The sequence below is a fragment of the Mobula hypostoma genome, chromosome 10 (genome assembly GCF_963921235.1).
Source record: "Mobula hypostoma chromosome 10, sMobHyp1.1, whole genome shotgun sequence".
Taxonomy (NCBI): Eukaryota; Metazoa; Chordata; class Chondrichthyes; order Myliobatiformes; family Myliobatidae; genus Mobula; species Mobula hypostoma.
In genome coordinates this window covers 117,583,571-117,595,920 of record NC_086106.1, presented here as the reverse complement: position 1 = coordinate 117,595,920, position 12,350 = coordinate 117,583,571, and positions in this window count along the sequence as shown.

Genomic DNA, 12,350 nt, shown 5'->3' with positions numbered 1-12,350 from the left:
TAAGAAACACCATGATCACAGAACACTACTGCCCATCTAGTTTGTGCCAGACTATTATTCTGCCTGGCCCCATTGACCTTCATGCAGACCATAGCCCACCGTACCCCTCCCATCCATGTACCTATCCAAATTTCTCTTAAATATGGAAATTGAACCTGCATCCATTGACAGCTCATTCCACACCCTCACCGCCCTCTGAGTGAAGAAGTTCTCCCTTAAGCATTTCAACTTTCACCCTTAACCCATGACCTCTAGTATCAGTCTCACCCAGCCTCAGTGGAAAAAGCCTGCTTGCGTTTACCCTATCTGTACCCCTCATACCTTTTTTGCAATTGTAAAATATTCCTAAAGGAATTGTGAAAAGGGAGGATTCCTTTTCACTGAATCATCAGGAAGAAAGGTAAAGATTAGTCATCATCTCCCGGGTTTGCGACCTGCGTCCAGCTCGTCACATTACTGTACCATGTCTGAATGAAACTGAGGGCGCGGACTGGGGAAGTGGAGCGCATCATCTCAAGGCGCAGCGTTGGCGTGCGAGGGGAAGTAACCGCACACCGCCCCGCGAATGACTCACTCTGCAGTGACATTTCCCAACTTTCTTTCGCAATTTGCGCAGCGGCTCCCTGCCGAGCATGCTCAGTGTGCTCTTGCGGATGTGAAAAAAAAATGCAGCACTAGGAGCGAAGTCTGTTGCTCATTTGGAAGTGGGGAGGAAACGGGTCACCTTTGATGGTAATCAATTGACCACGGAAACGGCGAAACACACAACGCAGGAAAGGCAGCCCAATTCACACACCCAGTCTATCATTCAGTGCATGAAAAATAACACCGCCAGCAGGATGTTAAAATAAATCCTGGTAAGATAACATGCTCACCGCCGGTCAGAAGGACTTCCCCTTGGACACAAGCCATCGCGTTCTCTCTGTTCCCGTCCAGACTTAGCCCAGTGTGAAATTGAATTAACAAAGCGCCTTTCAACACCTGAAGGTTTCAACAATTTTTTAATCCCATTAGGCGATTGGATTACACCTCAGGATTAAGAGCGCTGGTGTGGGTTCTGAGGGGGCTGGCTGGCGAGGCCGACGCGGCATCTGCAGACTCGTCAACAGTGGGGGTCAGGAATTGATCCACAGGGTGCGTGGGTGGCTAGTTTGTGAGGTGATGTACAGTACTCGTGCCTAAGATCTTAGTGCTCCCCACTGCATGGCATCATTACCAGCCTGGTTCCCCCCACCCTTCACCACTTCAAACTGGAAGTTCCCTCGGTGAGAGGGAGTTGTCTATCCCCGCATGTGAAGACAGACTCCGGCGGATTGAGCGGACGAGACCAATGGAAGGTCCAACGGTCAAGAAGGCGGTCTCTGCAAGCGTTGTGGAATGTGTAGAGCACGACTAGATACAGAAGACGTCCTGGGCATCCAGTGCGCCTAGTCTCATCTCCAGCCGTCTCGACTCTGTCTTGCCACTGGATCCGGATGGGAATTGGGAAGAGAGAGTGAGGCTGACGCTGCGCAACTCTCCCTCACCTAAATCCAAATCAAGCGCTAGTCTCGACACCATCATAATGGTGTTGAGGTCCTCATGAACGACGATGGACGAACACATCCCCAGAGACAGTGAAGGTTCTGTATTTTTCAAGGGTTTGAGACCAGTCTTTAAGTCTGTCCACTATTCCAATATCTGTCATGGAATGTGTTTTGGGAATTTGTTGATGGAATCAGAATCTGAATCCCATTGAGGACGTCCTCAGGAATGTGGCATCCATCAGTAAGGACCCTCACTATCCAGAACATGCCCTCTTTCTCATTATGACCATCAGGGAGAAGGTATAGGAGCCTGGAGACACACAATAGACGTTCTAGGAACATCTTCCCCACCACCATACGATTTCTGAACACTGCCTCACTTTTTTGCTTTCTTTTTGCGCTACATATGGTTTTTTAATATTCCTTATCATAACCTATAATGATCTTTTATGTCTTGCCTTGTACTTCCTCCACAATCAACAAAATTCATGACACATGCCAGTGATCATAAACCTGATTCTAATTCTGGAAAATACTTTGGGAATTTGGTGATGGGCACGTGTCATTAGCAGAGAGAAGGCAGAGTTGGCCTGGAAGATGACGCCAATGTCCGTTCACTTGTTCTTCCAATGAATTTGTGGAGACTAAATTGGGACTTTCTTTGCAGTGCTTTGTGATGCCCACTACAGACCATAAGACACAGAAGCAGGGTTAGGCCATTCAGTCCGTCATGTCCTCTCCACCATTTCATCATGGCTGATCCCAGATCCCATTCAACCCTATAGACCTGCCCTTGCACCAGATCCCTTGATGCCCCGACCAATCAGGAAACGATCAACTTCCGTCTTAAGTATACCCATGGACTTGGCCTCCACCCCAGTCTGTGGCAGAGTTTTCCACCAATTCACTACTCTCTGGCTAAAAAAGTACTCCTTGCCTCTATTCTAAAAAGTCACCCCTCAATTTTGAGGCTGTGCCCTCTAGTTCTGGATACCCTCACCAGAGGGAAAATCCTCTCCACATTCACCCTATCTAGTCCTTTTCAACATTTGGTAGGTTTCAATGAGAATCCCCCCACTATTCTTCTAAATTCCAGTGAGTAGACGCGCAAAACTGCCAAACACTCTTCATATGTAAGCCCCTTCATTCCCAGAATCATCCTCGTGAACCTCCTCTGAACTCCTTCCAATGACAACACCCCCTTTCTGAGATATGGGGCCCAAAACTGTTGACAATACTCCCAAGTGCAGCCTGACTAGTGTCTTATAAAGCCTCAGCATTATCTCCTTGCTTTTATATTCTATTCCCCTTGAAATAAATGCCAGCTTGCTTTTGCCTTCTTTACCACAGACTCAACTTGTGAATTAACCTTCTGGGAGTCTTGCTCCGAAGACCCTTTGCATCTCTGATGTTTGAACCTTCTCCCCATCTAAATAATAGTCTGCACTATTGTTCCTTTTACCAAAATGCATTATCATACATTTTCCAACACTGTATTCCATCTGCCACCTTTTGCCCATTCTTCCAATTTATCTAAGTCCTGCTGAAATCATATTGCTTCTTCAGCACGATCTACCCCTTCACCTGTCTTTGTATCATCCATAAACTTTGCCACAAACCCATCGATTCCATTATCTAAATCATCGTCAAACAATATGAAAGGTAGCAGTCCCAATACTGACCCCTGAGGAATATCAGTAGTCTCTGGCAGTCAACCAGAAAAGGCCCCCTTTATTCCCACTCACTGCCTCCTGCCTCTCAGCCATTCCTCTATCCATGCCAGTATCTTTCCTGTAAAGCCATGGGATTTTATCTTGTTAAGCAGCCTCATGTGAGGCACCTTATCAAATGCCTTCTGAAAATCCAAGTAAATGACATCCACTGCCTCTCCTTTGTCCACCCAGCTTGTTACTTCCTTGAAGAATTCTAACAGATTTGTCAGGCAAAACTTCCCTTTACAGAAACCATGCTGGCTTTTACTTATTTTATCATTAGTTTCCAAGTACCCCGAAATCTCATCCTTAATAATGGACTCCAACACTTTCCCAACCACTGAGGTTAGGCTAACTGGCCTATAATTTCCTCTCTTTGGTGTTCCTCCCTTCTTAATGAGTGGAGTGACATTTGCAATTTTGCATTCCTCCAGGACCATGCTAGAATCAAGTGACGCTTGAAAGATCGTGACCAATGCACCTGTTATTTCTTCAGCAATCATGAGCTTTGTGGTGGAACTAAGGTCTTGATTTTAAAATACCTTTCCCTAGTTGACCAAAGTCTTTGCTGGGGTTTGAACATCATCATCATTGTAAGAGGGGCTTCTGAGAAAAGGGATGTTGGAGGTCCAGAGACAGCCTGTCCTGGAGTTTGAGGCTTGTCTATGTGAATAGGGGTAGAGAATAGACTGGGAAAGGGTTTGTTTTGCTGTTGTTGCTTGTTGCATATTGTCTGTATCTTCTTCTGCTGGGTGGCATGGCTCAAATGGCTGGAAAGGCCTATTCCACTTGGTATCTCAAGAAATAAATAAATAACCATTGGGGGCATGCTATGTTGGCAACACTTGCAGGCTGCCCCCAGTACATCCTCAGACTGTGTTGGTCGTTAATGCAAAGGACGCTTCTCATTGTATGTTTCGATATACTTGTGATTAGTAAATAAATCTTATCTAAAGTGCTTCACATTCTAGGATCTCTGCTGAGTATGGTCAGTGTACTCTCACAGTAAATCTTCTGTCTAATGCAGGGAGCGCAGTCTAATCTGCACACAGCAAACTCCCACACTGTACTGTAAATTCAAGATAGAAGATCAAGATATGGCTAAATTCAAGATTTAAGTTGCCACAGAACTGAGTGGCATTGGTTAAGAGAAAATATATTTGCTGCGCAGATTGGAGAGACCCGATGCCAAAAATATTTGCCAAGCACTCAGTTTGTCAAATGAAGTTATCAGAGCTTTCAGTCAGCTGACAAAAATTCAATAAAGATTCCATTTGCAATCCGGGTAGCATTAGTCTCTCCCATTCCCACCCCCACCACTTACTGCCCCTACCACAGCAGAATACCAGCTGTGTAGTGTATATACATGGGAATGAAGGTAACAACTAAATTTGGCCATTTCTGGAGATATAGCAAGAACCAGATTAATAATTTTTAATTTGCATTGGGATGGATCATGTCAAACACACAGATATGAGTGCTTTACCTTGCCAAATATTTGTTTAATACTTTTATCCTCTACTCCCAATGCTTTTGCAGCGATCCACTATAACAAAGTGCCTCAGAGCAGTCGGATTAAAGAGCCCTGGTTCAGATGCCAAGTATCTCAAACATTTCTGGCTTCCAGGGTGACTGCCAAATATTGTAACTCAGTCTGAGGGTTGAGTGATGACAACTGCCAATTAGTCAGTAGCTATTCTCTTAACAGGTCTTCAGTGGACACAATCTCACTGGCTCTCCACTTGACTTTGGGGCACCTAGACAACAGCAAAGCATACTCTCAGTGCCCAGTACACCTGCTCGCTAATACAAACATCTAGTCAGCCAATCATATGGCAGCACGCGATGCACAAAAGCATGCAGACAAGGCTTTCTCACAAAACTGGTTTTCACTGGGTGTATGTTTTTTCTGCACCATTCCCTGTAAACTCCAGAGACTGTTGTACCTGAAAGTTCCAGGAGAGCAGCAGATTCTGAGATACTCAAACCACCCTGTCTGACACCAACAATCGTTCCATGGTGAAAGTCACTAAGATCACATCTCATCCCCATTCTGATGTGTGGTCTGAAACAATAACTGAACCTCTTGACCATGTCTGCAGGCTTTTATGCATTGAGTTGCTGCTACATGATTGGCTGATTAGATATTTACATTAACAAGTAAGTGTACAGGTGTACCTAATAAAGTAGCCATTGAGTGTATGTTTTAGTGAGATCTTCCTCTTGTTCTCTTAAACTTTAGCAAGGTGCAGTGCCACCAACACAGGAACTGGTCTAGTAAACCTCCTCTGTAGCAACACACCCAAAATGCTGGAGGAACTCAGCGTGTCAGGCAGCATCCATGGAGGGGAATAAGCAGTAGACATTTCGGGCCAAGACCCTTCATCAGGACTGTTTTTAAAAAATATTTTTATCAGCCCAATGGGGTGGGGGAGGCCAAAGAGAATGGCTGGGGTGATAGGGGACCTTGAGGATGCTGGCTGTTTTCCTGGGGCAATGGCAAGTGTAGATGGAGTCAACAGACACAAAAATGCTGGAGGAACACAGCAAGTCAGGCAGCATCTATGGAGGGGGATAAACAGTTGACGTTTTAGGCTGAGACTCTTCAGGATTTTGTGTGGAAAATATTGTTCTCTTCGCCACACCCTAGAACAATATTTTTGCCGGGCAAGGTGTGGAAAACATTTTAACTGATTTGAAGCATGTCTAAGAATGCTGCTAGGTAGTAACTCAAATTTCTTTGACTAAATTGACTGAGGCTTTGCAGTTGCCTGTCCAGATTAACGTTGCCTCTCACCACCCTTATTGTTATTGAAATAAATACAGTCATTCATCTGTATTATTCCGATTTAAGGGACAATGCAATTATCTCATTCAAAGTATTGATTGTCAGCTACAATCTGTAGTCTAGTTCTAAAGAAACCACACCCTAACATTTTGGACGTTATGTGCACCAAACTCCATATTTGAACTTCATTTTAGACAGCACAATGAGCTTTACTTTGTATTTTTATTATTCCTGTGGAGTGGTTTGTGAACCTTTATTGCCCTGTGATGCATATTATCACCCCAACAGTAAGTAACAAGTCTCCAGAAGCAAGCAAGCCGGAAAGCCTAGTGGATTCATTCTGATAACTACATCTCATGTGGGTTGATGCACTACATAAACATGGTTCATCACACGCGTTTCGTGATGAACCAGCTCCTCAAATACAGAGGAAATAAACATTTTCAGAATCAGAATTGTTGTGAAGTTTGTAACTTTCTGGCAGCAATACAGCACAATACATAAAAGTGACTATAAGTCACAATGAGAATATATTTAAATAAATAAATATTGTGAAAAGCGTGAGATAGCGTTCATGGACCATTCGGAAATGTGACGGCGGAGGGGAAGAAGCTGACCCTAAAATGTTGAATATGTGTCTTCAGGCTCCTGTACTTCCTCTCTGATGGTGGTAATGATGTATAAACTGCACAGAATTTGCAAAAAAGAACCAGATTACTATTCAGCACAAGAGATTATATCATTTTCTGGGCATTTTTGCATGATTGTAATCTCATGATAATTTTTCTCTGGCTGTGTGGCTTACATTGAAATTGTAAGCCACCTGAAACCTAGGATGCTCCTTACCAAATAGTTTGGGAACATCAATTTCCCTACGATGCATATTAACACTCAGCCAGTAACTTAAAATTCAAGTTTAATGACATTCCAGTCAATTTTGGTAAGGAGTTTGCTCATTCTCCCCATGGAATGTGTGGGTTTTCTCCGGGTCCTCCCGTTTCCTTCCACGGTTCAATGACATAGTGGGTAGGTGAAATGGTCATTGTAAATTGTTCCATGATTGTGTTAGGGTTAGTCAGGATGGTTGAGGGTTTGCTGGGGCAGCGTGACTCCAAGGGCGGGAAGGTTTTACTCTGCACTGTATCACTTAATAAATAAATAATAAACTGCACACGTATAGAGCTAAACAAAACATCATTCGTCTGGGGCCAGGGTGTAAAACACAGTACTGTACATATAGTCACTTATAGCACATACAATTAAGTACCCTGTGTACAGTTAAATATTCTGTGTAGTAGTGACGTCCTTTCCAGTGAATGAATCTTTCATTAATAAACTTGACAGTATATTTACTATAGTAACCATAGAGATTTCCTTTCATTAACTGAATTGGTTTAGCTTTGCATTACAGTTTACTTAGTTGTGGTTGAGTTAATAGGGTGTGATAAAGGTATTCTGAATTACTGCACATGTTTGCACTGACAGCCTTAAGGGTGTGAGATTCTTACCACAACTAGTTTTAACATGAATCACCTTGAATTACGTAATGTTGGGGTCCTGACATTGTTTGTATCAAAACCCAAGTCAAACAAATTGGGAATTAATGTATTGATCTTTGTTTATTTGGAGATATAACACAGTAAAGCCTTTCTGGCCCAGTGAGCTGACGCTGCCCAATTTTACCCTGTGACCAGTTAATCTACTAACCCGTACATTTGTTTCAGAATGTAGGAGGAAACCCATGAGGTCACAGGGAAAACATACAAACTCCTTACAGGAGGCAGTGGAGTTGAAGCTGGGCTGATGACGTTGTAATAATGTATTGTTAGCCGTTACGCTACTGTGCCTCCACAATCTGAGGCCACAAGACTTAGGAGTTGGATTGGGCCGTTCGGCTCCTTGACTTTGCACCTTCATTTCATCATGACTGTCCCATTTCCCCCTCAACCCCATTCTTCTGCCTTCTCCCTGTAACGTTTCACATCCTAACGGATCAAGAACATACCAATTTTCACCTTAAATATACCCAATGACCTGGGCTTACACAGCTGCCAGTGGCAATGAATTCCATAGACTTACCACCCTCTTACTAAAGAAATTCCTCCTCATCTCTGTTCTAAATGGACGTCCCTCTATCCTGGTCCTGGACTTCCCCAGTATAGGAAATATCCTCTTCACATTTAATCTATCTAGACCTTTCAGTATGATGGCATGAAAATCGATTTCTCAAACTTCCAATAATGCTTCCACCCCCATTCACCATTTCCCATCCCCTTGTCCCTCTTTCATGTTATCCCCTTGCCCACCCATCATCACCTCCCTCTGGTGCTCTTCCCCCCCACTTTATTTTCTTCCATGGTTTTCTGTCTCTTTCACCAATTAACTTCCTAGCTCTTTGCTTCATCCCTCCCCCACTAAATTTCACTAATTGCCTGGCGTTTCTCCTTCCCCTCCCTCCATCTTTCAAATCTAATCCTCAACACTTTTTCTCCAGTCCCGCTGGAGGGTTTCGGCCCGAAACGTCGACTGTAGTTTTTCCATAGATGCTGCCTTCTAAGTTCCTCCAGCAGTGTGTGTGTGTGGTGCTTGGATTTCCAGCATCGGCAGGTTTTCTCTTGTTTGCCTTTCGATGAGATCCCCCTCATTCTTCTAATTACCAGCGAGTACAGGCAGAGCCATCAGACGCTGCATGCACAAGAGTCTGCAATGCAGGGATTAACCACAGGCTCTATCTACTCTCTCAGTTACACTCTGTGACACAATTTAAAGGCAGAGCAGAAAAAAATTCTGATGTCCTGGTCATATGTATCCACCGTGCATCAGTATCACATTGTTTTCCAAAGGAGGATAAAGTGCAATCATTGGCTGCTATAATGTCAGCGTTGCTTTGAGAATGCTTTGCAGTGCCCTGAGGCCATGAAAGATGCTACTCAAAGTAGAATGCTCATCTATGGTCCTCAACAATTACCCAATTTTCCTACTCTGCATCTCACAACTCTCCTGCTGTTTAGTTTATAAGCACAAGACATTCTACAGATGCTGGAAGTCCAAAGCAACACACACACACAAAATGCTGGAGCAACTCAGCAGGTCAGGCAACATCTATGGAAATGAATAAACAGTTGATGATGGAAGAGGTACAGTCGACGTTTCGGGCCGAGACCCTTCGTCAGGACTAACTGAAGGAAGAGCTAGTAAGTCTCTCACTAGCTCTTCCTTCAGTTAGTCCTGACAAAGGGTCTCGGCCCGAAACGTCGACTGTACCTCTTCCTAGAGATGCTACCTGGCCAGCTACGTTCGCCAGCAACTTTGATGTGTGTTGCTTGAATTTCCAGCATCTGCAGAATTCCTCGTGTAAACAGTTGATGATTTGGGCCAGGACCCTTCTTTGGGACTGGAAAGAAATGGGGAAGACGCCAGAATAAAAAGGTGGGAGGAGGGGAATGAGAATAGCTAGAAGGTGATAGGTGAAGCCAGGTGGATAGGAAAGGCGAAAGGCTGGAGAGGAAGGAATCTGATAGGAAAGGAGAATGGACCACGGGAGAAGGAGAAGGCACCAGGTGATAGGCAGGGGAGAAGAAATAAGAGCCCAGAGTGGGGAACAGAAGAAGAGGAAAGAGGGACGGAATTTTTTTTACCAAAAGGAGAAATCGATGTTCATGCCATCAGGTTGAAGGCCACCCTGACAGAATATGAGGTGTTGCTCCTTCACCATGAGAGTGGCCTCATTGTTCCACAAGAGGAGACCATGGACTGACATGTCAGAATGGGAATAGGAATTATAACGATTGGCCACTGGAAAATTCCACCTTTGGCAGATGGAGTGGAGGTGCTCAACAAAGAAGCCCCCCCCCCGGTTTACGTCGGGTCTCCCCAATGTCGAGGAGGCCGCATTGGGAGCACCGGATACAATAGACGACCCCAATAGATTTGCAGGTGAAGTCTTGCCTCACCTTGTAGGACTATTTGGGGCCCTGAATGCAGGTAAAGAATGGGCAGGTGTAGCACTTTGGCCACTTGCCAGGAGGGAGATTAGTCAGGAGGGACGGATGGACAAAGGAATTGCAGAAGGAGAAATCCCTGCTGAAAGCGGGGTGGGGGGTTGAGGTAAAGATACGTTCAGTGGTAGGATCCCTTTGGAGATGGCTGAGGTTGCAGAGAATAATGTGATGGATGCTGAGGCTCATGGGATGGTAGGTAAGGACAAGAGGAACTCTGTCACTGTTAAGGTGGCGGGAAGGTGGGGTGAGTGTGGATGTTTGAGAAATGCAGGTGAGGGCAGCATCAATGGTGGAGGAAGGGAAACCCTGTTCTTTGAAGGAGGAGGACATCTCTGATATCCTGGAAAGGAAAGCCGCATTCTGGGAACAGATGCAGTGTAGACAAAGGAACTGAGGAAAGAGATTAGCGTTTTTACGGGAGACATGATGGGAAGAGGTACATTCAAGATAGCCATGGGAATCGATAGGTTTATAAAAGATATGTTTTGTCTATGTTCTCACTCTCTTGCTGGCCTCATTCATTAATTGGCTGGGTAACCTTGTATACAGCTTTTTACCCATGGTCACCACAGTTCTAATCTACAAATGATATACCCCTCCCCTATCCTCCCTGCAATTTAACAAGCTTATTTTGCCTGCTTCCTAATTCCAAGGAAAAGCCATAACACATAGGAGCAGAAGCAGAATTAGCCATTTGGCCCATCGAGTCTGCTCAGCCATTCGATCATTTGATCATGCTGATTTAGATTCCTTCTCAATTCCATTTTCCTGCCTTAAGCAAGGACCTATCAGTCCCTGCTTTAAATATAGCCAGTGACTTGGCCTCCACGGCCACCTGTAACAATGAATTCCACAGACTCACCGCCTTCTGGCGAAAGAAATTCCTCCTCATCTCTGTTCTAAAGGGACGTCCTTTTATTCCGAGGCCATGCCCTCTGGTCATAGACTTCCCCAGTATAGGAAACATCCTCTACATATCCACTCTGTCAAGGCCATTCAATATTCAGTAGGTGCTAGGCAAATTTTTGACTGAAATGTTATCTCTGCTTCGTTTCCCACACCTGTGGTCTGACCTGCTGAGTATTTAGGTCGGAGACTCAACCCCTGCTTCATCAGTAGAACACGTCATTGAGTCACACGGCACAGAGAGATCAGTCAGCAATCACGCCTAGGCCAGATGTCTGAAAGGACCATATCCTATTCCCCGTTTCCTCACTGTGACCTGTAGACTTCTCCTTTTTTAAAATCAGTACACCATGGAAAGCATCCGACCCGGATACATCTTAGCTCAGTGTGGCAACTGCTCTGAACGAGACTGCAAGAAACCACAGAGAGTAGTGGTTGCTGCTTAGCATTTCACACAAACCAGCTTCCCTTCCATGGAGTCAGATTACATTTCTCTCTGCCTCAATAAAGCAGCCAGCATAATCAGCGTGGCGGGTGGAGATACGTCTCTACCAAAGGAGATGTTAACGCTTTCAATCCCAGCATTGTTCTTGTGAACCTTCTCTGCACCCTCTCCAATGCCAGCACGTCCTTTCTTAGAAATGGGGCTCAAAACCGCTCACAATGCTTGCCAATCCTTCGCGTTGAAAACATTTCGTAAGTCCTGATGCGGGGTGGCGGGATGGAGATACGTCTCTACCAAGGGGGGGTGGTGTAAGACACTCTTTCCCACCACTATCCTGCAGGTCACCGTTGGGCAAGGTGTAGCACCTGTTTAGACCCCCCCGATCAGGGTCACGTGAAGCCATGGGAGCAGGTGGTGGATGGTCATATGAGCAGCCGGTGGAGATCACAAATCCTAGTTATGTGACCACTGATGCCAGGCAGACAACCTCTGAAGAGTATCGATAATGGCTGGGGTCATCCATTTTGTAAAGACACTGTCCAGAAGAAGGTAATGGCAAAGCACTTCTGTTAGAAAAATTTGTGAAGAACAATCATGGTCACTCGACACAGCATATAATGATGATAATCATACCCAACCATTTTCTTTTCTTCATCAGGCAGAAGATACCAAAGACTCAGATCACATATCACCAGTTACTAAGATAGTTGTGATCCACTGTTATAAGACCATTGAATAAATTGGACTCTTGACCTCTCAATCAACGGAATTATGATATTGCACTTTATTGTTTACCCACACTGACTGTTCTCTGTATCTGTTACTCTTTACTCAGATATATAAAGAGTAAAAGAGAGGCAAGTGTAGATATTGGACTGCTGGAAAATAACACTGGAGAGGTAGTAATGGGGGACAAGGAAACTGTTGACAAACTGATTAAGTATTTTGCATCAGTCTTCACTGTGTAAGATG